The following is a 24,530-nucleotide window of genomic DNA, read 5'->3' on the forward strand; positions in this document are numbered from 1 at the left end:
CAGCTGAAGAGTACAGAGACAGAGAAGGGCAACCCTGTGGAAAGGAGGAAGCAGGTACAGATTGAACCATGGACAACTAACTAGCAGAGGGGTGATGAGGAAGGAATGGTACACAGTAGCCTCTCCAGAAGACAAGTCAGAAGACCAGCAGTGCTACCCACCAGTGCACAGTCCTTGGGAGATTCAAATCCAGCCAGGGGTTTTAGTGAGCTGGTGACTCCTCTGCCATCATGAGTTAGAAGTGGAGAGGATGTCTATTTACATTCCTCATGACTCAGAGGGTTGTCATGAAGTGCTTTCATGAGAGAGAGCATTTTAGTTAAGACTGAGCTATCCAAGTCATTGAGCCTGGGGTCAAACTACCACAGTCTCTGAGTAAGAGACAGATGTGGAAGGTGGACATGGAAAGGGAGAGAGTTGAGTGCTTCTGCTGGGGCTCTTGGCTGGTAATGTAGGTGAGAACCCTGTCCTTCCTGGTAGATGCGTCACCTGAGGATACCTGCTGAGTCTGACAGTGCTGAGCCTGAGGTCAACAAGTAGCCCAACCTCTGGAAACACCTGCCTGCTGCAAAGTCTGCTGCTGCCAGGCCTGAGAACTTCAAAGCGCCATCTGAGGATCTGCCATCCACAGCTTCCTCCTCCATCCAGAGCTGGCTTTAAAAGGTGAAGACCGGTCCATCATCACAGGTAACAATGCTGGGTTTGCTTGTCCACTCAACACATCCTGGAGGCACCCTTCTGTTTGTACACTAGTCACCTCAGGGTTTGCAAACTTGGGGGCGTGTCAATGGAGTTTGGGACTTCAGAGCCAAGTGTGGCCAGCAGAAGATCCTAGAATGCCAAGAACGGAAGCTAGTGAGCTGAAGACTGAGCTCTGTCGGGCATCAGAGAAACCCAGCGCTAGCTAAATAGAGGAAAAGCAAGCCTCCAAATTCACTTAGCCTTCCAGCCGTGCCCCATCTGTCAGAGTCCAGTTGTGGAGAACCCGGGAAGAACCTGCTAAGTGTGACTTTCCTTACTTGCTTTTCTTTGTCTTTATCCCGGCGTGTCTCCCTCTTTAGTGCATGTAATAGTACTTTTGAAATTGCTATTCTATAATAGTTTATTAAATCTTTGAGAACTTCATACAAAGTACAGTGATTATATTCAGCCAGACTCTTCCCTAACTCCTCCCACATCTTTACCCCATCCCCAACTTGGTGTCTCTCTCTCTCTCTCTCTCTCTCTCTCTTAAAGAACCCACAAGCTCTAATTTGTGTTGCATATATAGTCCTGGGTGTGGGCCTTCCACTGAGGTGAGATCAATGTAACAGGAGCAAGTCTTAAAGAAAACCAACTTTATTCTGGTAAAAATGATTTTATCTTTTAATTTTTTAATTCTGTTTCTTATATTTATCTAATTAATCTATTTAATAATTTTATGCATTTTTATAGGACAACCAGATTTTTTTAATGACTTTCCTGCTTCATAACATTTTTTCCATTTCTTCTTCTCTTTCCTTCCTTTTATTTAACCTTATTTCTCCTTTCCATGTTCTCTTTATTTTATTCATCTAATACTTTTTTTGTTTCATAGCATAGTTGTATTAGTCATGGTTCTCTAGAATAGAATTTATAGTATGAAATATATATGTATGTGTCTATATGTATATATATATATATATATATATATATATATATATACATGACTTATTAGAGTGGCTTACAGGCTGTGATACTGCCTGTCCAATGTCCAACAATGGCTGTCTCTCAAGGAAAAGTCCAAGACTCCAGTGGTTGTTCAGTCCATGAAGATGGATGTCTCAGGTGGTCTTCAGCATACACCAGAATCCTGAAGAAGTCAGCTCTAATGCCAGGGAAGGAATGGACTTGACAGAAAGAGTGAGAAGAAGCAGGCAAAGAATGAGCAAGCTTCCTTCTTCCATGTCTTTTATACAGGCTACCAGCAGAAGGTGTGGCCCAAATTAGAGATGGGCTTTCCCATCTCAAAAGATCCACATTAAAAGTGGGTCTTCCCACTTCAAATGATTTAATTAAGAAAAAAAAAAAGCCATGCAGGTGCACCTAAGTGCTTGGATTTAGTTAATTTCAGCTACAGTCAATTTGACAAAGGAGAGCGGCCATTATAATACTCTAAATTGTTTTTTCTTGTTGTTCTTTTATAGTAATTGGTGGTATATTCATTGTCTTTATTTTGTCTATTTCTTTATCTCGTTCTATTTGTTGTTATCACTGTGGTTGTTTTCTCTTTTTGGAGTGGCACTGGGGACAGAGCCCTCAAGAGTTTGCTGCTCATTAAGAAAGTGTCCAATTAAAGCCGAACAGATATCTACACCACAGATGTGCTACTCACAACATAGAACTCTGAGAAACACACAACAGGATGCATCCAAGAGCTCATAACTCTCAAGTACTGAATCCAAAGTTCCTCAAATAGTAGACATGGCAGACAGAGTTCCAATGCCACTACTAAAAATAGTCAACAACAGTCAACAAGTCGATGAATGAGGCAAGGAAATCACTTCAGGATGCACATAAGGAAGTCAGCAACACAGGAGAGCAAGTGAGCAACATTAATGAAATGGAGATATTGGAAGTGAAAAACCAAATGAATCAAGTGAGAAGAGTGGAAAGTGTTACCAGTAGATTAACCAAGTGCACGAAACCTCAGGGAGGGAGGATCGGAGGAGGAGTACAATATTCAGACCCTACAAAGACGGAAAAAGCCAAGCCTCAGTAGTTAAGAACTCTGAGATCAACCGATTTACAAAGGCAAACATGCTGGACCCCCAGCAGAAACCTTAGCATCCAGGGCAGCATGGATGGGATGACATACCACTTAAGATGGCTTTGTAGGAGGAAACGTTCGCAACATCCTGCCCTTCTTGCCTAGTTTCCTGTGACTCCATCCACCTCTGGGCTTCCCCACTGCTGCTCTTCATACCACTTCTGTTGTCTGTGTTTTATAATCTCCTTTTTCTGTAATCCCTAATTTCTTTCTCATCTCTAAGTTGCTAGGCCATATATCCGGTAGACCTTCAGCTTTCCTTTGAAGTCGATATCGTGGACCATTCTTGGGTCTCCGTGCTGGCTGTCTTCCTTTCCTGCCCTCAGTAGCAAGTACTTTGAGCGCTCGCTCTCTCTCTCCTCTCTCTCTCTCTCTCTCTCTCTCTCTCTCTCTCTCTCTCTCTCTCTCTCTCTCTCTCTCTCTTTCTGTGTATCCTTTGAAGAGAGGAAAGCATATGTGTCCCATGCCTTAAATATACTAGCTGTGCTATATGTTGAGGCTTTCTATAGGAACGTTTTCATCCCCGTCTCTCTGCTCCTGACACTTGTATCTCCAACGGTCAACTTGCTAGTCTCTTGAATATCACACTTACCAAGTCTGAAATGTCTTTCCTGCTACTCTTGTGCCTCCCACATCTCTACAGCTCAGAACAGGATGCCATTATGTACTCAGAAATCTGAAGTCAACATCAGTTCTTCGCCTCATCTATGCCCATAACCCCTAGTCCAATAGCAATTCCTATAAAATCACCTCCAAAACATTCCTCCTACCAATCTAGTCTCCACGGCCGCTTTCACCTCCTGTGCTGGGCTGGTCATCTGCCTCCTGAGGAGAGGCTCCTTGCTTTTGTTCTTGTTCTTTGTGAGCTCTTGACCTTCTGGACCCTTTCCTGCTCCCATATTGTATTTCAGGTTCTCCTCATATTCTCCTTGGACCATCTCCATAGCCTCTCTTCTTTCATTCTGTTCCTGACTCCAATTACTTCCAGTTGGATCTTTTTTTTTAATATGTGGGACCCATGCCTTCATCAAGATACAGTAAAGCTGATGGCTATGCCTCCAAACCTGGTTCCCTGCCTTGCTTCTACCACACATGGTTGCTTTATGCTTCTGCTTGGGGCTCTTACAACCACAGACTGTTATTTGTCTACTCCTCCCCTTTACTTTAAGATTTTTATTTGAGGATCCAGAGAGATGGCTCAGTGGTTAAGAGCACTTGCTGCTCTTCCAGAGGACACGAGTTTGATTCCCAGCACCCATGGGCTGCTAATAATCACCTGTAATTCCAGCTGCAGGGGATCAGACCCCCTTTTCCACTCTTAGGGGGCACACAAGTGGTGTACACACACATAGACATACACACATAAATAATAATAAATTACTTTTTAAAAGTCTCTTATTGAAGGTTTTATGCCTTCTAGGAACCACAGCCCTTCATCCCCTGATTTCTCACAACTCAAGCCACAGGGCTCCTGTGTTCCTTATCTAGTTGTGGCATGACACCTGTCACAGACCCTGCTCCCTCCCTCACCACACTGAGCACTTTGGAAACAGACTCAGATTCATATTGCCAGCACACAGACAGGGCTTGCTAAGTGCTTAATAAATTGAGAGGGAAATGGTAGAGTGTTGAACAAAATTTGAATAGTACAGATTCCCTCACAAAATAAAAAGTAACGTAAAACTGTCATCTCTGAGAGGAGTGTGAGGTGAAGGGGTAAGTGAAGGAAGACCATTCATGTTTTCCTTTTATGTGTTTAAAAAAGAAATAACTGTCCCGTTGTGTGGGGATTATGAGAATGGGATAGGACTGTTATCACAAGCAGGTCTTGTCTTGCATTAGATTTCTCACTAATTGGGTGACCTTGGGCAAACCACTCAATTTCCTCATCTGTAAAGTCCGAGAACTGGCTAAAGCGGGCTTCTTTTAAGCTCTTTCTCAGGTTTAAAAATGCGACGATTTTACAAATGGAATGAATTAACAACTTTATAATGGAATTCTCAGTTCTTTCTCCTGCTTCCAGATGAGTTTTTCTCTTTGGATGTTAAAAAGCTATTGCAGTTTCTCACAAACAGTTAATATCTCATGGAGGCACCACAGTCCAGACCTAAGCTTCCTGCCTGAAGAGCACTGGAACAGAAAGCATTGGCTCACCCTCCCGGCATGCATTCTACCCCACCCTCAAAGTCAGAGTAACCACACACTTCTGAGCTCTCCTCCAAACAGATATTCTAGGAGATGGAAATAGGTTCCCCCACGAGGTGCTAAATATGTTTGAGAAACTGCTGCATTCTAGATCCTTCCTTAGAGACAACCAATCTGTTTGTTCTACTCAAGGCTCAGAGAAGTCCCGTAGTGTAGCAATGTACTTAGCAGCATTTCCCTAACCAAGGAGCATGGACAGAATGTTTCCAGCACATGTATCTCTGTTTGTGGCCATGTGTTCTGACGGCACCAAACTGGGAAAGTCATTTCCAGTGACCTTTCTGCTGTGTGTCTAACTGTTTTCTCAGGGAAATTCCTTGTCCAAGCCAGCTTGACCTGAGCTGTTTCAGACCTCACAAGTGCCCTTGATGACTTCTTTCCAATCCTGTCATTATTTCCTTTAATTCCCTTTTCTGTCTTGCATTGCCTTGATACAAAAGTTAGCTTGTATGGAATTTATAAAGGCTATCTATAAACCTCACCTTAGAAGACTTCCATTTCGCATCCTCTTGATAACATTATACAGCACATTTTTATGGATATGACTTAGACGCGGAAAACATCCAGCTGGTCTAGTTGGCACCCAAGCTTCCCTGAAAAAATACATTATCTTAGAAATTGCTTGCATTTTTGTCCAATCACACTTGAACCATACCTCATTGGTAGATAAATCACTGAAGGACAGAAGAACTTCTGTTCCGAAGAGCCCGTTGAACTCTGAGGGTGGTATATCACTCTGTTGTCAGAAGCGAAAGCTAAACCTCTGTAGACTGTCTCTCTCATGATTTATTATTCCTCCAAGCACTTCTCGCCTCTCTCCAAGCACATCCCATTGAGTTAAGAGGAGAGTTGAGGCCTCATGCTGAAAGATTACGAAGCCTCAATTACTTGTCCTACTTTATAGGGATTTGCTTTTAAAGCAGGCACGGAGCGGTGCTCTGATGGATGGTGGTGCTGGACCATGCTCAGCGTGACTGGAGACAGCTGCAACCACAGTTAGCATGAGGCTAACGGCTCTGACCTGACTGCAGAACCCTGTCCATAATCGCAGGCCAACACTGGGGCTGTAGCCAGCAGAGTTGACAGCTGTCTCCTTGAGAGCACTGCGGAATGATTTCAGTACAACGAAGTCTAATTTTTTTTTTTTAATCCTCTGGTTTTCAATTTGGGGAGACTAAGAAGCTGAATGTGGCTATTCTCAATGATGTCATAATAGTACAATTCAGGATTCAAATGAAACAATGCATTTGATGGGGCTTTGACATAACTACCAGTTAGAGAGAAAGCAACGCATCATTGTTTTGGGCATTGCTTTTGAAAGACAGATCCAACTCTAGAAAGGAATCTGTAGTTATGAAATGCGTGGGTAAAATAGACTGGTCTGCATTTAACAATAGAGTTATAAATATTTTAATGTATTTGTTTTTAGGTCATTTCATGGGTATCATAAGTAAAATGAATTGAGTACTGGCATAATAATAAGTAAGTTCATTGAATACAGTAAGTAACTCATAAATCAACTCTATAAGAATTTTAAATAAGATAAAGTCAGTATTAGAAAGGGGTACAAAGCTTATTGAATAGTGTCATCACAAACGGATAGACAAAAAAAATAATTATCTTGATATACTTTTTCAAGTAGTGATAGTCATCTTAAATGTAAAATGCTTTTAGAGTTAAATAAATGAATCAATATTAAGCAAAACATTAAATAATTAGAAGTTGTTGATGAAGTTGTAAACAGTCATTAAAAATTATGGCTATACCTAATTGTCACCAGGGAGCCTTCATCCAGCAACTGATGGAAACAGTTGCAGAGACCCACAGCCAAATGTTAGGCGGAGCTCAGGGAATCCTGTGGAACAGGAAGAGGAAGGATTGATTGTAGGAGCCAGAGAAAACCCACAGAATCAACTAACCTGGGCTTATAGGGGCTCACAGAGACTGCATATATGTTACAGTTGTGTAGCTTGGTTCTTTTGTGGGACTCCTAACAGTGGGAGCAGGGTTGTCTCCAACTCTTTTTACTGGCTTTTAGAACTTTTTCCTTCTACCAGATTGCCTCCTCCAGCCTTAAAAGAAGAGGAGGTGCCTACTCTCAATGCAACTTGATATACCATGGCTGGCTGGTATCCATGGGGGGTCTGCTCTTTTCTGAAGAGAAACAGAGGAGGAGTGGGTTGGGGTGGGGGTGGGGAGGAACTGGGAGAAGAGGAGGGAGGGGAATCTGTGGTTCTGATGTAAAAACAATAAATAAATAAATTATGGCTACAATAATTATCTAGGGATAAAAGATGATACTGTGTTAAGTGAAAAGGCTGAACTATAGCAAAATTCACAAGCCTGTATACCTAAGATTAAGTTAAAATATATGTGAGAAAAACCTCTAAATAATAGTGTTAAAATGGACAGAAGCTTATTTCTCCATCAAACATAAGTCCATTAGGCAAATCAGGGCTGGGGCAGTAACAAAACTTATACTTTAGTGTTGAACTCCGGAAGGACTCAACCTAAGAGATGACTCCAGAAACGTTTTGGGCTCCAGGCAGCAGGATAAACAGAGAAGAAGGACAAAGGCGAAGTGTGCATGTGTTATATCTGAGGACTGATTCGCAGAGATGACACATGACCCTTCTGCTTGGATTCCTCTGAACTGAATTCTAGCTGCAGTGGAAGCTGAGTATGTCCGTCTGAGTCTCCAATCATGTATTCATTTATGCAGATAAAAATCAGGGCCTTCTCACCACCAAAAGGTTGAAACTTAGAGGACAACCAGAAGTTATTGTGATACCGTCGTTTTCCAACTACATAGAAAAACCAAGAAAGGGCTGAGGAAAATGTTCATTGGGTAAAACAGGCAAATGTGAGGACTGAAGGTCAGAGCCCCAGAATTCCTGGGGGTAGATCTCTTGTAATACCTGTGCCCCAGAGCAAGCTGTCTAGCTAGCATAGTCCTATCAGTGAGATCTGATCTCAACTGAACTGATACACCATGATGCAAAGAGTAAGATGGATAACAATGGAGGAAGACTCCCAATGTAAACCTTGGAACTCTACACACAACTGCACATATGTGCACCCTTACATGTGTGAACATGCATATACATAGGCACCACCACCACACACACACACACACACACACACACACACGCACGCACGCACGCACGCACGCACGCACACACGCACGCACGTATATAAGAGGAAAAGTTGGAAGAAAATAAGCCGGGCAGTGGTGGCGCATGCCTTTAGTCCCAGACTTGAGAGGCAGAGCCAGGTGGATCTCTGTGAGTTCGAGGCCAGCCTGGGCTACAGAGTGAGTTCCAGGACAGGTTCCAAAGCTGCAGAAAGAAGTCCTGTCTCAAAAATCTAAAAAAATAAACCAAAGGAAAATAATATGTTAAATTGGAACAAAAGACACCTAGATCCTGAATTTACCTCTGGTTTTTCAAGTCCCTCTGTCTTTTGGGTTATTCTTCCTAAATCCCCCAAATCTATATGCATTTCTCTTGTTTTTATCATGGAGAGCAGTTCATCTCTGCCTGTTTTGATGTTCAATGTGTGTACAGGTTTCATCAACAATAAAAGACCTATAAAATAAGATGGCCTACTCTTTATTTTATTTTTTTATTCTAAAACAGATTCTCTCCATGTATAAATTAATGTTTCGTCACAGCAGCAGTGTTTATACTCATACATCATTGCTCCTATTTGCACCCACCAATGCTCTCTCCCATTCCTCCCCTCCTCCTCTCAGGTATGTGTGTATATGCATATGTATTTTCCTCTTCTATTATATTTTCATTATTTAAAGCAATATTTAAACTTAAATATATTTTGACAATGTTCTTCCCCTCCCCCAAGTCCTTCCAGATCCTCTCCCCTTCCCCACCCACTCAACTTCCAGTTCTTTCTCAGAAGACAAACAAAAAACAATACAACAACCCTTACAACTAGAAAAAAAATACCCCCAAAAGTAAACAAAAAAAAAATGAACAAAACCACCAAGCTGTAACCAAATAAAAGCCACACACACAAACACACACAAAAACAACAACAACAAAAACAAACCCTACAGAGTCCATTATATGTTGATTGACTACTCCTAAACATGAGGCCTGTTCTGGAGCAGTTGATATATCCAGTGTCACTCCATTAGAGAACATTTATTTTCCCTTTTCCAGGTAGGTTTTCTTTCATCCATCCATCCATCCATCCATCCATCCATTCATTCATTCATTCATTCATTTTTTAATATAAAAAATACAATAAGATGAAACAAAAATCTATCACATCAAAGTTGGACAAACAAATCAACAGAAGGAAAATAGCGTAAGAGAATCCCCAAGAATTGGAGACCCATTCATTCACTCAGGAATCCCATAAAAATACCAAACTGGAGGCCATAACGTAAGTGCAGAGGCCCTGGTGCAGGCTCTGCAGGCTGGGTGCAGCAAATGTATTTTTTCTATGAAATGTAGTCTGAAGGTTTCTCCGGTCCCTCTAGGCTCCCACAGTCCCATGGCTCTCTTATAAAATAATCACTCAGAAGCTTATATTAATTATAACTTTTTGGCCATTAGCTCAGGCTTAATACTGACTAGCTCTTACATTTAAATTAACCCATAATTCTTATCTATATTTAGCTAGGTGGCTTGGTACCTTTTCTCAGTTCTGCCTTGTCATCTTGCTTCCTCTGTGTCTGGTTGGTGAGTCCTGACTCCGCTCCTTCTCTCCCAGAAATCTCCTTGTCTGCTCGCCCCACCTATACTTCCTGCCTGGCTACTGGTCAACAGTGTTTTATTAAACCAGTGTACAAAAGCATTATCCCACAGCAATGAAAACACATAATACTTTGTCTTTTTATTCCCCTTGCCTTTGCTTGTTTCCTTAATCCTCTCTTTAGATTTTTTTCTTCCAGCGCTCTACTTCTATGTGTTATACACAAATATATAAATATATTTAAAGTACAGATTCTGCAAATAAGGGAATATGCAATATTGTCTATCTTAGTTTAGCTGATTTTGCCAAACATGATATCTAATTTCATCCATTTCCCTGTGAATATACTTTCATTCTTCTTTACAGCAGAATAAAATTCCTTTGTCTATATGAACCACATTTTCTTTATCCATTTTTATGTTCATGGACATCTATGGTAGGTCCATATCTTGGCTATTGTGAACAGTGCAACAGTGGATATGGATCTGCAGATGTCTCTATGGTATGTTGACTTTAGCTGGACTGCATGGTAGTTCTGTTTTTAGGGTTTCTGATTTTGTTTTTTTGTTTTTTGGGGGAGAGATCTCCACTCCGATTTCTATAGTAGCTGCTGTATATGAGCATGGATCTTCCCTTCATCTAATATTTTCTTCAATTACTTTGAGTTTTAAAGATTTTGATGTAAATATATTTCATCTTCTTGGTTAAGTTTGTTTTTAGGGCTTTTGTTGTTGTTTGAAACAATTGTCAATGGGAATTTTTAAATGATTTCTTTCTAGCAAGTTTGCTATTGGTATGAAGGAAAGCTGCTAATTTTTGTATATTAATTTTATGACTTGCTACTTTGTTGTGAATGTTAGATCTAGGTAATTTCTGGTGGAGTTGTCAGGGCCTCTTAAGCATAAGATCATGTTATCTACACAAAAAGATGGGTTTTCTTATTTTCTTATGTATATCCCTCTATTTTTTTTCTCTTGCCTCCTTTCTCTAAGACAGTGAGAATTATATTGGATAAGAGTAGAGTGAGTGCCCTTCTCTTGTTTCTGATTTTAGAGGGAATAATTTCAGTTTTTTCCCCATTTACAACAGTGCTGGCATTAAGAATGGCACATACAGCTGGGCGGTGGTGGCGCACGCCTTTAATCCCAGCACTTGGGAGGCAGAGCCAGGCGGATCTCTGTGAGTTCGAGGCCAGCCTGGGCTACCAAGTGAGTTCCAGGAGAGGCGCAAAGCTACACAGAGAAACCTTGTCTCGAAAAACCAAAAAAAAAAAAAAAAAAAAAGAATGGCACATACAGACTCTATAATGTTGGGGTATGTTCCTTCTATCCTTCACTTCTCCAGAGCTTTTATCTGAAGGGGTGCTGAATGTCATTGATTGTCTTTTCTGCATCTGTTGAGACCATTCTGATTTTTCTGTGGCTGGCTCTATTTATGTGCTATATTAGATTTATTGATGTGCATATGCTGAGCCATCCTTGTATTCCTAGAATAAATAAACTTGGTCACGGTGGATGATCATAATTTATTGGCAAGTTCTATTTGAGTATTTCATTGAAAATTTTTGCATCTATAAGCAACAGAAAATTTGTTTGTAGTTTTGTTGTTTGTGTATTTGTCTGGTTTGGGTATTGTGATGGCTATTCTTGGTCGTAACTTGACTACATCTGGCAATTAACTAAAACTAAAAAATAGAGGGCGCACCTGTGAAGGATTTCTGCTTAACTTGGAATAGGAAGATCTACTTCTCATCCAGATCCTTGAGGTGGGAAGACACACCTTTAATCCAGATCATTAATCAAGCTCCAGTCTGGAGAACACCTGCTGGACGTGGCAGAGGAAGCATTTTCCCTTTGCCTGCTTGCTCTTACTTTGCTAGCAAGTCCATTCCTTCACTGGCATTAGAGCCTACTTCTTTGGCATTCCAGATACTGAAGACCATCTGAGATATCCAGCCTTGCACTAAATTATTGAACTTCCTGTCATAACCAGCCATTGCTGAATTAGTTGGACACCCCCCCCCATCTCTCTCTCTCCCCCTCATTTATTCTACAAGTTCTGTTATTCTGGAGAACCCTGACTAATACAGGTACCAAGGTAATACTGACTTCATAGAATGAGTTTGGTGGTGTTCCTTCCCTTTCTATTTTGTGGAATAATTTGAGGAGCATCGATGTTAGCTCTTCTTTAAAGGTCTGAAATAATTTGGCTATGAATCTGTCTGTTCTGGGATTTTCTTTGTTTGGAGTCTCTGTCACTATTTAAATCTTGTTGTCTCTTCTGTTTCTATTTACATTTTTCAGTGTCCTGTTGATTCAATTTTGGTAGATCTTATGAGTCTAGGAATTTATCCAGCTTTTCTAGAATTTCCAGTTTTGTTGTTGTTGTCATTTTTCTTTGGAATATATATTTCATCTGTGTTGGTGGCATTCCCCTTTGGATCCTAGCTTAACTTCCTTACATCATCATCTGCTTGCCTGTAGTCCCTTCCAGGTCACTGATCATGTTCACTAGTAACCGTTTGAAATTTGCCTCTCACAATTTATCTATCTTGGAGCCAGTATCTTTGAATTCAGTGGTTGAAGAGTTACAGTCATTTGGAGTACTCATAGTACCCTAGCCTTTTCACAGGTTTTGTGGGTTTGTTATTGCAATGTGTGCATCTGTTGGCTTGGATATCCTCTTCAGTTTTATTTGGGAATCTTCCTAATGAGCAGCCTATGCTTAAGGACTCAACCCACAGTACTACTGAAAAGGAGAAGACAAATTGCTGCACTAACACCCCCACCAAGCCAAACACGATATAGAAACACATTTAAAATCAAATAAATCCCACAAACACATCACCAATAGCTATACAGCAGAAAATGGCAAAATTAATATAACGTGTTATGTGAAGTTAAAAATTATTCAGATTTAATGAGAAACAGTAAATGAATGAGATCACAGAAGGGGGTAAGGGAAAGAGAGGAACAGATGTGAAGCAGATGTGAAGCAGGGTTACTAAAATAATAAAAGCAAAAGAAAAAGAGACAAGACTGATATAAATGAAATGAGAAAAAAAAGTGTGGTTACAAAGAAAAAGGGGGGAGAAAAATATTGCCCAATAATGAAAAAAGTTGTAAACAAAATTTGATAACTGTAGGAAGGGGAATATGCAAGTGTATAAAATCTTTAAATAAGATATGGTCAAGTACTGTCCAAAGTACAGTAAGAAGAGGGGAAAAATGGGAAATAAGGGGGCAAAAGAGAGAGAGAAGAGGAGGAGGGGAGGAGGAGGAAAGAAGATGGAGTCCTAGAGCAGCTTTCTCTGGGTCCTTAAAACTGTGAGTCTACTAGGAATGTGTCAATTGTCAGGGTCGACTGAACCAGCAGATGCTTGTCTTTCCTGTGATGAATTCTTGTGCTGGTCCAAACAGGACCTATTCTCTACAAGGCAAAAATTGTTTGTTACTTCATCTCATAAGCCCTACTCAGGCTTTTGCAGTTCAGGGGCTGGTATTACACCAATTAAGCATTGTGTTCAGCCTTCCCTTAAACTGTATTTGGAGGAAGCTGCCCTATCTCTAACTTTGAGCTCAGGGGAAATACCCTGAGGTCACTGGTCTCCATATTCTCCTTGTCATAGCTGGTTGGACCAATAAGAATCCTAAGTGCCAGACCCAAGAACAGTCTTCAAAGAGTAGTGTGGCTGAAAGCAGTAGAAATGAAGGTAAGCTGAGCCACCTGTGGAAGGTATTCTGAAGGTAATTAGAAACATCACTATGTAGTCCAATAAAGGTATATCAGGAGAGAGAGGAGGACTGGTTGGTCATATATTTCCATGAGAGGCCAAAGTAACAATTGTACCAAATCCAATTCAGTGGAGCAATGAGACCCTCCTTTTCCCAGGTTCTTTGATATTCTTTTTTTATAATTTATTTTTTAAAGTATAATATAATTACATCCTTTCTTCTCTCCAAACCATCCCAAATACTCTTCTCTTTCAAATTCCTGGACTCTTTTTTTCATTAATTTTTGTTATATACATATCTGTATGTATATATACATATCTGTTTCTAAATACATAAATAGACCCTGCTCAGTCTGCATAATATTACTTGTATGCTTTCAGGGATTACTATTTGGTATTGGATAACCAATGTGCTTCTGCTAGGGAAGACTATTTTCCCCCTGCTCTCAGCATTCCTTAGCTGCCTATAGTTCTTTAGGTAGGGTTGAGGCCTCATAGTAAAGTCATAGATTTTGGAAGAGTGGGATTTTGGGGGTTACTAGGAAGAGTATGGGTGAGAGGCTATTTACAAGAGCAGGGATGACTCAAAAGCAGCTGCATCACTGAAAAGCTCCAACATGGGTGATAACACGTGACAGCTGCCTCCCTAAGGCAGGGCTACAGTCATCTGGACAGGTCCAAGAATCTCCTCTTGGCCGCTTTGCTGGTCAGAGTCTCCTCCCCTTGTATTTAGTTACTGCTTCTCTAACCCAAGGGAGGGTCCCTCATGAAGCTTTTAAGTTTCAGCTTTCCCAGACATGTGAAATTGTTTACTTCCTGCAACTCACAAGTGCCCCCCTTTCCCTGGGCATGTTTCAATTTGGAAGATACTGCTATACAATGTAAACCTATGTGCTCCAAAATGAAAATGGTGTGTTGGCTCAATTCCACTTCTATTTATAACTAGTGTTTTCTTCTTCCATTGAAATGACAATGTAACTTCATTTTAAGATCACTTATGTAAAACAAACTTCCAGTGCCAGCAATGGGTTATATCTTGTTGAATCACTATCCAAAGGAGTCCCATAGAGCCCCACCCCTTACCCCCAAACATCACAACCTATACAAACCAACAGCCTATTGGAAAGGCTATCAGTTAGTCTAAAAACCCTGATGGTAAGTCCCCATTGTTGAAAATACCACTTACTTATATCATCGACCACAAAGAAATCGAGCTAGTGCCCAACTAGAAGTTTCACCCCTACTGATTAGCATTCATGATGCTGGAAAGAACTCGGTATGCTACCAGAGGAGAAAAGTATTCATCAATATCCCCCAGCTACAAACCCTGTGATGTACAACCCTGACAGACCTGAAAATACACTGGTGCAATAGAGGTATAAACATCAAGGGAGTAACCAATCAGTTTTTAAAATTGAATTTAAGGCCCACTCCATGAGATGGAACCCATAACTCACACTGTTAAAGTTGCAAGAACCCAAGACTAGATAGGTCACAGGACTAGGGGAAAACTTAATACTATTATTAGGCTAATGGAGAATATCAATAAAATGACTTCCAATAACATAGTGCTACACCCATATATCAGTGAGTCACTCAGTCCTCATCAGAGAAGCTTATTCTTACAGTAGATGGGAACCAACACAGAGATTCACAACTGAGCCACATGGAGAGGGGAGAGACTTTGGAGCAATCAGACCTAAATGGGATGGGGATGCCTTTATCAAACCTCTCCCCTCAAGGCTTAGTGGTCTATGTGGAAGAGGAGGCAGAAAGACTTTAAGCACCAGAGATGGTCGATGACTCCAGGGAACTGTTTTCCAAACACTACAGGACTGATGCACATAGGAACTCACAGAGACTGTGCCAGCACACCCAAGACCTACCCAGGTTCAAACCAGGTAAAATCCCAGCACTGAGAAGGGGAGTGAAAAAAGTCACCAATAAGCTGTTTGCAATTGATACTTACTGGAAAAGGGAGATCAGTTTTCTTCAATGGAATGTCCTTGGGTATATCAACCACACTCCAGGGCAGTCCCTGTGTCCAGGAAGAGTTGGCCAGCACAACATGGACTCCATGATGTTTTTCTTGTTTTATTTTATTTTATTTAGTGTGTGCACTTTTTTTTTGTTTTGTTTTTTTTGTAGTGTCTTATTTATTTGCTCCTTTGGTTTTTTGTTGTTGTTGCTAGAGAGAGAAAAAGAAAGAGGGAGAGAGAGAAAATATGAAATTGGGTGGGTATGGAGGTAGGGAAGATATGGGAGAAGTGGAGGGAAGAAAAAGAATATGATCAAAATATGTTATATGAAAAATATTTTAAATAAAGTAAATAAATAAATTTCTTTTAAAAAATCACTTACATATTTGCCATTTGATATGACTAGTTTCCATTTTGACTATTACAACTTGTATGTTTATAGAAAGTACACATTATTTCAATATCCAGTAACTTCATGATATTTTGGTATTTCACTTAAATCAAACATGAACATTATTTTTTAATGCTAGGCTCCATTACTGGGATACACACCACCTCACATGTTAAATACAAGATGTCAGCAATCATTTTGTAAAAAGCCAGGTAGTAAATACTTTAAATGTAAGTCAGATAGTTCCTATCCAAACTATTCTTTGCTGCCTTTGTAATACAAGAGTAACTATTGATTACACAGATGGAGTATGGCTAGCCTATTCAATTCCATATAATTTTTAAAAATATCACAAAATGTCATTCTTCTCTTGAAGTTATCAACCATGTCAAAAATGTAAAAACTGTGTTTGTAAGCTGCAGGAACACAAAAAGTAGCCATATTTGATCTATGATACCATAGTTTCCAGTCAGTGTTATGGTAGACTTACACAAACTTTAAACATTTTGTGCATGATACTTCCACCCACTTTTCTGGTAATGACTTAACATCACAGTGTTACCAATACCAGAAATTCAGTTTCGTAGGTAACCTGTGGTAGTTTTGAATTCATCTAATTATATGTTCCAATACCCCGCATCAGAAAGACGTGACCATCATAATTAGTTTTCATTTGAGTCAGCCAGCTTAATCGCATAGAAATAACACTGGATTAATGTTGGAAGCAGCTCACCCTCAAAGGAAAATTGAAAGAAGTAATTAGCAATTTTTACCTTGCATGAAAAGTAAAATTGCTATATAAATATGGACTGTAATAAGGCACGCGGACCCAGCTTTAATCAAACTCAAAGACTTGGTTGAGGCTAATGGTAAGAAACAGCACTTGCTCGTCGCCTTTATTCAACCATGAGGATATTTCAAAATCCACAGTTTGGGTTAAGCACAACTTTCTCAAATTTATCTCTCATTTAAAGTAGAAAACTGTAAAATGATACAAAAATATCTATAAAATGTCACCCGCCCACTCTTCACTGTGCATATTGAAAAGGCGCAAATCAAAGTCCAAAGGACTGTTTATCTGGCTCAGGCTTCAAAATGCTCAGCAGACCCTGGAAGGCCTTTGTTGCTCATCATCCAGAGCTTTTCCTCTGCTCATCACAGAAGCCATTTGGAATATATGAAACAGAATTTATTTGTATATTAACATTTCTTTTCCTAGAAGATTCCAGAATGTAAAAAAAATAAACCTTTCACTAGTTGCTAAGTCTGCCTTCCTTTTTCTTCCTTCTCTTCCTGTCCTTCCTTCCTTTCTTCCTTCCTTGCTTCCTTGCTTCCTTCCTTCCTTCCTTCTTCCCTTCTCTCCTTCCTTCCTTCTTTCTCTCTTTCTTCTTCTTCTTTCTCCTTCTCCTCCTCTTCCTCCTCTTCCTCCTCCTCCTCCTCCTCCTTCTCCTCCTCCTTCTCCTCATGTAACATGGATTAGATCCAGGGCCTCATGTATACTATAAATGAGTTGCATCCCCCAAGCCCTAACTCTGCCTTCTTGCCCAGCCTTTCCTAAACTCTATAGCAGCCAGAATTAAAAAAAAAAAAAAAAATCTTCTGAGTAAGGATTAAAGTACTGACCAGGAAGCACTTGCTTTACCTCTAGAAGCAAGATTCCCTGAAGCCATGTGACAGGACACGCATTCCTACTGGCAAGTTTGGCCCTGGGAAGCAGGTTCTTCCTCACTTGGGGAGTAAACATCTGTGCTTGCTCTGCACAGCTTTTACAGGAGCTGGGTGCACAAACTCTGGGCATCTGAGTATGGGAGGAAGGGTCAGAATTTGCTCTGAATTCCACTTGTTCCTACATGGCAGAAGAGCCAGTAGGTGTGACCCAGTGGTTTTGGAGTCAAATTCTGCCACATGCCTCAAGACTTTTACCATTCTTGTGGAAAAACACCAAGCTTCATAAATCTCTTCAGTGTCCCAATTGGAAGCACTTCCAGTTGAGCGTTTTGTATCTGCTCCATTGATCCGACCCTTTATTTCCAAGTTAGCTATGACTAGATTAGGCCAACACAAAACTGACCCAGTCTCCAGTGAGATATTAGTTTACCTTCTAAGGGAAAATTCGACTTTAAAATTCCATTGCTTCATACAAAGTACTTTATCTGACCATAAAAGATTTACCCTTATTAATGTCCTTCCTGGCAAACTATTTTACAGATGTGGAAAATACCACAAGCAAATGAAGTGACATTCGTAACAGTTGTCAGGAAAGTCTATATTCTCTGAATTTGAAGATTTTTTTTTTATCATCGTTGATTTTCTCCCCATCTTGGATTTTAAACGTCATCTTAAACTACTGATGTTAAACAGAATTTTCTTACGGCCAGCTCACATCTGTCTAGACATTATAGAACATTTCAAGGACCAAAGTTGGAAAGAATACATTTTTTCCCTTCTGAAATTTCATATTAAATTTCCACTTTTTACCTTAATATGTAAAGTAGCCGCCTAAGTGTAGTTCCTATAATTGGAATTTGACATTTTCCCGTCTTCTATTTAAAATGACATTTCAGAGGGATTTTGGACAGGCTCGGATGGCACCAACTATTCAGCAGAAGCCAGCTTTTCATTTTCCAAACGAAGTCACTTCTACAGAGGAAGCTTCAGAAACAGATTTTGATAAAGTCGGTTCTCTTTATATCTAAGACTTAGGCTTTGAGCAGACACTCTTTATAAAACACATAGAATTTGATGTATGTAATAATGTTTCCTTTGAATAAACATTTTCATATGTTGCTATAATACCCATTAGAAAGGCTAGGCTCTCAGTTTTTAGCTCATAAATTAGTTCTAGTTTTAACATCCTATGTATAGCTCTAAATTCATAGATACATTTGGTATGGAGACTCCTTTTAATCTTTTCTATTAACATATAGTAATTGTACATAAAACTGGTTTCCATTGTGACATGTCCATAAATGTATGTATGTATTTACATCATATCCATCCGCCTCTGTTACTCTCTTTTGTCCCCTTCCACTCATTCTAATTCCATCCCTTTCTCTTCCAAGGTAGACCTCTTTTATTTTCATGGCTTTCTTCTTTTTGTTTTAAACCATGAGTTTCATCAGGGTTGCTTACAGGAGCATCAATGAGAATTTGTTTACAATAGGGTACCAGTGTCTATACTACTAAAAAGAAAAATGCCTCTCCCCATAAAATGAATTGATGTATTAAAAGCAGATTTATTAGATTGGCTTAAAAATGCAGTCTTGGCAGTTCAGCAATGGCTATCTCATACTTGGAAGACTGGGAATCTGTTAGTTGCTCAGTCCACAAGCCTGGCTGTCTCAGTAGTCCCAGTCTGGCACTCAGGACCAGGAAGATTCCTGGAGAGATTCTAGTTTTCAGTCAATGTTGGGATACTAAAGTAGTAGGTTCTAGTAACAGTGAAAGAATGCTACAGCAGCAGAGTAGATGGACTTGCCAGCAAGAATGGGACAAAAAACAGGCAAAAAGCAAAATTCTTTCTTCCGTGGCCTTTCATGCCGTCTGACACCAGAAGGTGCTGCCCAGATTTAGGGTGGGTCTTCTGACTTCAAATAATCTGATCAACCCCTCATTTGTCATGTAGTGGTGAGGGTGAGGGAAAGATGCCCCCCCTTTTTTGCCCCTGACACCTGTGATGGGTGAGGGAGCTGACCCTCCCCCTTACCAGCTACAGCACTCAGAGAAGTGGGTTCTGCACCTCTCCTGGGCAGCACAGTAGAGCTGACCCTATTGACAGAGGTACCAGTGAACTGGCCCTGAGAATGAGAGCATGGGACATCTGGCCCCACCCCTCACCTGCCATATGGGTGGTGTGGGCAGAAGAGAGATGCCCCCCTCCTCACCACCTGTGGTAGGTGGGAGAGCTGGCCCCGAGGTCTTAAGAGTGAGAGAGCTGTCCCTGCCCCCCACCAGCTACAGCACTCAGGAGAGTGGCCCCTGGGTAACACAGTACAGCTGGCCCTGATGGAATAGGTGCCATAGAGCTGACACTGAGGGCATAAAAGCAGAACTAGCCACACCCCTTGCTCTTTGCTGAAAGGGGTGAACTAGTCAGGGCAATCCTGGAGAGCTCACCCTGGTAGTGAGCACCAGGAGAACTGGTTCGCTGACCAACCCTGCAACTCCCCAGGCCCAGAACCAGGGTTATGAGTTGGCCCACCCAAACATCCACCCCATCTGTGATCTGCTGGAGCACGTGAAGGGGCCAGTCCTGCAGACCCTAAGCTGCAGGATCTCCACAGCACAGGACAACAACAAGATATCCAAGAGTCCCAGGGAGGGTCCAGAATCAATAGTATAGCAGAAACTAGAGACCTTGAACCAGACCAATGACTCTCAGCAATGAACACTTACAAGTAAAGATATATGGATAAAAGAGCTTACTGTGTGACTCACTGTGTCATACTACAGCTTCCATGATGAGATATTTCCTTTTTTTTCTCTTAAACTATATTTTGTGGTGGGGGGAGGTTGCAAGGGTAGAGGGTAGATACGAAGAGACAGGGAAATGGATGGGATCTAGATGCATGATGTGAAAGACACAAAGAATAAATAAAAAGAAAGTTAAAAACTAACCTGATGAAGAAAAATCCTTCACAGAAATACCCGGCTCCTGGTATTTTTAGTTGATTCTGGATGCAGTCAAGTTGACAGGTGAGATTATCCTTTCTACTCCCTCATCAACCATTAGTGAGTTCCCCTTCCATGGCAGTACGCTGATAGGCCCTATAGGGTGCAGGTAAGTATAACTGTTATGAATTTGAGAGTGTAACAGCCATGTCACATCCAGAAGTCAGTATTTCTCCCTCTTTCTCTGGCTCTTACTTTCTTTATAACCCTTCATCGGCAATGTTCTTCGAGTCTTGGAGGAGGTGATCTATATTTTCCATTTATAACTGGGCGTTCAGTGGTCATTTAGTCTCAGTATTTCTAAGGGCATGAGCAGAGTTATTCAGAGGCCAATTTGATAGGTGATATTGAAACTTTTATTAGATCAAGGACCAGAGAGGACAATATAGTGTGTCATGCCTTTTGTATTCTTAGGGAAGAAAGGAAACTGTTTTATGGAGAAGTGGCCAGTGCAACATGGAGGTGAATGAGTCAGTTAGAAGGAAGGAAGTGTTAATGAGAAGGCTCATCAGGATTAGAGTCCTGATAAAGTGTACTTTTCTCAGAAGTAAAGCAGGCAACGGCTGTTCCAGTTATTGTTTCCACCAATAAGGAAGGATTTTGTGGACAACTATTCAGACCGTGCTACACTCTGAAATTTAAAATCAGATTCTTGCTCTCTGAGATCTTGGGATTTTGTGGGAAAGGCTTTTAACAGAGAACAAAGCATCCTCTACCATCTGTAATGAAAAACTCCTCACCACTCAATTCAATTTATCCAAAGATTTCTTAAACATACTAGCAAAAACACATTCACTGTTCACAGAAGTCACTTTGGCTGTGGTATGACATGATTTAATACCCAGTTCTCAGGGTTTATTCTTTTTTTTTTTTTTTTTTTTTTTGGTTTTTCGAGACAGGGTTTCTCTGTGTAGTTTTGCGCCTTTCCTGGAACTCACTTGGTAGTCCAAGCTGGCCTCGAACTCACAGAGATCCGCCTGGCTCTGCCTCCCAAGTGCTGGGATTAAAGGCGTGCGCCACCACCGCCTGGCTTTATTCTTAATACTCTACTGGATTCACACGTACGAGGAGCTGCACTGGGACACAAAGAGCGCTGAGACATTGAAGTGAATTTGAAGAACAAACATGTTCTTTGTCAGATCCTAAGAAAACACTGATTGCTGAATTATATCACAGGATCTGTCACTGAAGCATGCCTCAGTTTCCCCACTTACAACACGAGATGCTTAGGTCAAGTCTCAAAAATTCATTCCTGAATATAGTTTGATACAGTTAAAAAATTCTAGGAGGGAGAGGATGCTGTTTTATTCATCATAATCTAAGACTGACCTGAAGTAGACAATTGCAGTTTCTGTGGCTATAATGACCAAGAGATTTTTAATAGGGACAAAGGAAACAACATATAACAGAAGACTGTTTCAAAGGTCTGGACACCAGGCAGAAATAACAAGGCATAACACTTGGCTAGAGCATGTTTGAATCCTGCCTCAACGCTGGAAATTCACAGCAAATGTCCCAAAAGGAGACGTTTACTTGCTAGTTCCATAATCCTTTTGCCGTTGGGCTTTGGTCCTTACTCTGCCGAAATCACTGTTTTCAAGTCCCTAGTGCTCTCTCCATTGTCAAACTCAGGGATGACTTTTGATTCTATCTTCTCTCCACAGGACAGCCCACTCAAGGACTCCCTTGATTCTCCTCTTATCTGCTTGACCTGTGGTCCTGTTTGCTTCCTGCCGTACTGATGACTTTGCCGTTCTGGACTCTCTCGCAGCTCCTTGCCTTGTGACCTACATTTTACACAGCAGTGATCTCTGTCTTGAGATGGTATCATTTGTCCCATGACTTCAAAAAAAGTTATGTAACTGTGCCTCACTTCCCTCAAGTTCCAGGTCTGCCCTGCTCTCTACAGACCACCCACTTCCCTCAGATGCTGTGCTGGTTCATTTTGTGCCAATGTGACACAAGCTGGGGTCTTCTGAGAAGGGGGAACCTCAAACTGAGAAGATACCACCATCAGATTGGCCTTCAGGCAAGTCTGTGGGGGCATTTTCTTAAATAATTATGAACATGGGAGGGCCCAGCTGGCTGTGGAGAGTGCCAATCCTGGGCAGGTGGTCCTGGGTTGCATAAAAAAGCAAGATGAGCAAGCCATGAGGAATAAGCCAGTAAGCAACAACCCTCCATGGCCTCTGCTTCAGTTCCTGCCTCCACGTTCCTGCTTTGAGTTCTTGCCCTGATGTTCCTCCATGATGGACTATAAGCTATAAGATGGTGAAATAAATCCTTTCCTTCCCAACTTCTTCTTTCTTCCTTCCTTCCTTCCTTCCTTCCTTCCTTTCTTTCTTTCTTTCTTTCTCTCTCTCTTTTTTGGTTTTTGGACACAGAGTTTCTCTGTGTAGCTCTGGCTGACCTGGAACTCACTCTGTAGCCTAGGCTGGCCTCGAACTCACAGAGATCTGCCTGCATCTGCCTCCCAAGTGCCAGGATTAAAGGCGTGTACCACTGCTGCCTGGCCCCGAGTTTCTTTTTGTCATGGTGTTTACCACAGCAACAGAAAGCAGCTGGGACACATGCCAGTGTGCCAAAGTCAATGTATTCAAAGAAAACACTGAACCCAGGTTTGATTCCCCGCACCAGCATAGCCACTCACAAATGTTTGTGTCCAGTTCCAGGTGATCTGACACCCTTTTCTGGCCTCCCTGGCCTTGGCCCACACCTGGTGCACAGACATTCATGCAGGCAAAACAATCATACACATAACATAAAATTAAGGTTAAAAAATTAGAGATCACTGGAAATGATCGTCTGTCACCAGCTCAAAGAAAACTCATTTCTACTCAGGCTTTTCATCTTGCAAATACATGGGGTGAATTCCAGAAATGTGGGGGAACAGATGAACTAGCTACAAACCCTAGCTACATAGGCATCAGCAGAGCCAGTGACATGGCACAGTTCACTGACGTCAGCTGATGCCTTAAATCATATTGAACACTTTCTTGATATTTTTGAAAAGGTTACAAGATATGACTTGGTCATCCATGGCTTCTGATGAATTTTAGGGAGATATTACATCACACATAAAGATAAGTTCATTCTAATCTTTCCATGTTCCTTGACATGCAGGCAGCTGCAGGAACTTGTATCATGATGTAGCGTGGTACACTTATAATTTATATTTCTAGCCTCATTTGGTTTCTGAGCATCCTTTTGTGGTGAGATAATGTCCTGGGAGATGAATAAACATCTACTCACCACAGACACGATGCTGACAGAGAAACTAACGGTTCCACCCAAGTGTAGTTAGTGGACAAACAAACTTAACCTGGGCTACTTACAGGAGCTTGGACAACATCTGGATAGCTAAACACTGAAGAGACACACATACTCTTCACCTCTAGCAACCATTCACTGCATAAATATGTGGGAAGGAGAGCTCTCACGAGAGACCCCTCCCAGCAATCACCAACTGTATATAAATCCTTGAGGAGGAGCAGGGTCTTTGAGCCCCCACCCCCAATCCATGACAGAATCCAAACCTGGGCAGGTCTCCTTTGGCAACCATAGCAGCTGACAGTTCAAGAGGGTAGTGATCATGGCACACCCAGGGGACAATGTGCCACAACATCCTATAAAACACGTTTGCCTTTTCTTAGTTACACCATTTGTTTGCTCCATTTTATAAGTCATCCATTGATATTTATTAAATGAATTTTTCTTCAACTTCTGATGGAAACAGAAATGATCTAGTAGAAAGTCTTCAGCTTTCCAGAATGCTATCTCTAAACTTCCTTTTGGATGCACACCTTTAATCCCAGCACTAGGGAGGCAGAGGTAGGCAGATTTCTGTGAGTTTGAGGCCAGTCTGGTGTAGAGAGTTGCAGACCAGCCAGGGCCACCTGGTGAGCTTCTGCCTTAAATAAAACAAATAGTAAAACTTCCTTCCCCTTAGTCCGGTGTTTTTCTCTTCTGAACCTCAGCTTGAACCAGCTTGCTTGAATTGTCCACTAAAACAAAACGTTTTGATGAGTAGATCGTTTTCTCTCT

The 24,530-nt window shown here is 41.1% G+C and overlaps 2 long non-coding RNA genes across 2 annotated transcripts in view; both read right to left on the reverse strand.

Moving 5' to 3' along the window:
• Nucleotides 1–169: 169 nt before the first annotated feature.
• On the reverse strand, nt 170–15,885 carry LOC131908136 (uncharacterized). The gene is made up of 4 exons (XR_009378555.1): nt 15,415–15,885; nt 6,760–6,848; nt 5,476–5,855; nt 170–831 (listed from the first exon to the last, which is right to left on the reverse strand). It is a non-coding gene; the product is annotated as an uncharacterized LOC131908136 (long non-coding RNA).
• A 2,401-nt stretch (nt 15,886–18,286) lies between these two features.
• LOC131909279 (uncharacterized) overlaps nt 18,287–24,530 on the reverse strand; it is a 38,219-nt gene continuing 31,975 nt past the window's right edge. Inside the window, exons 3-4 of the long non-coding RNA XR_009378817.1 lie at nt 20,433–20,582; nt 18,287–18,467 (exon numbers count right to left, since the gene is read on the reverse strand). This is a non-coding gene — a long non-coding RNA (uncharacterized LOC131909279). The remainder of the gene's footprint in view (nt 18,468–20,432; nt 20,583–24,530) is intronic.

The sequence above is a fragment of the Peromyscus eremicus genome, chromosome 4, assembly GCF_949786415.1.
Source record: "Peromyscus eremicus chromosome 4, PerEre_H2_v1, whole genome shotgun sequence".
Taxonomy (NCBI): domain Eukaryota; kingdom Metazoa; phylum Chordata; class Mammalia; order Rodentia; family Cricetidae; genus Peromyscus; species Peromyscus eremicus.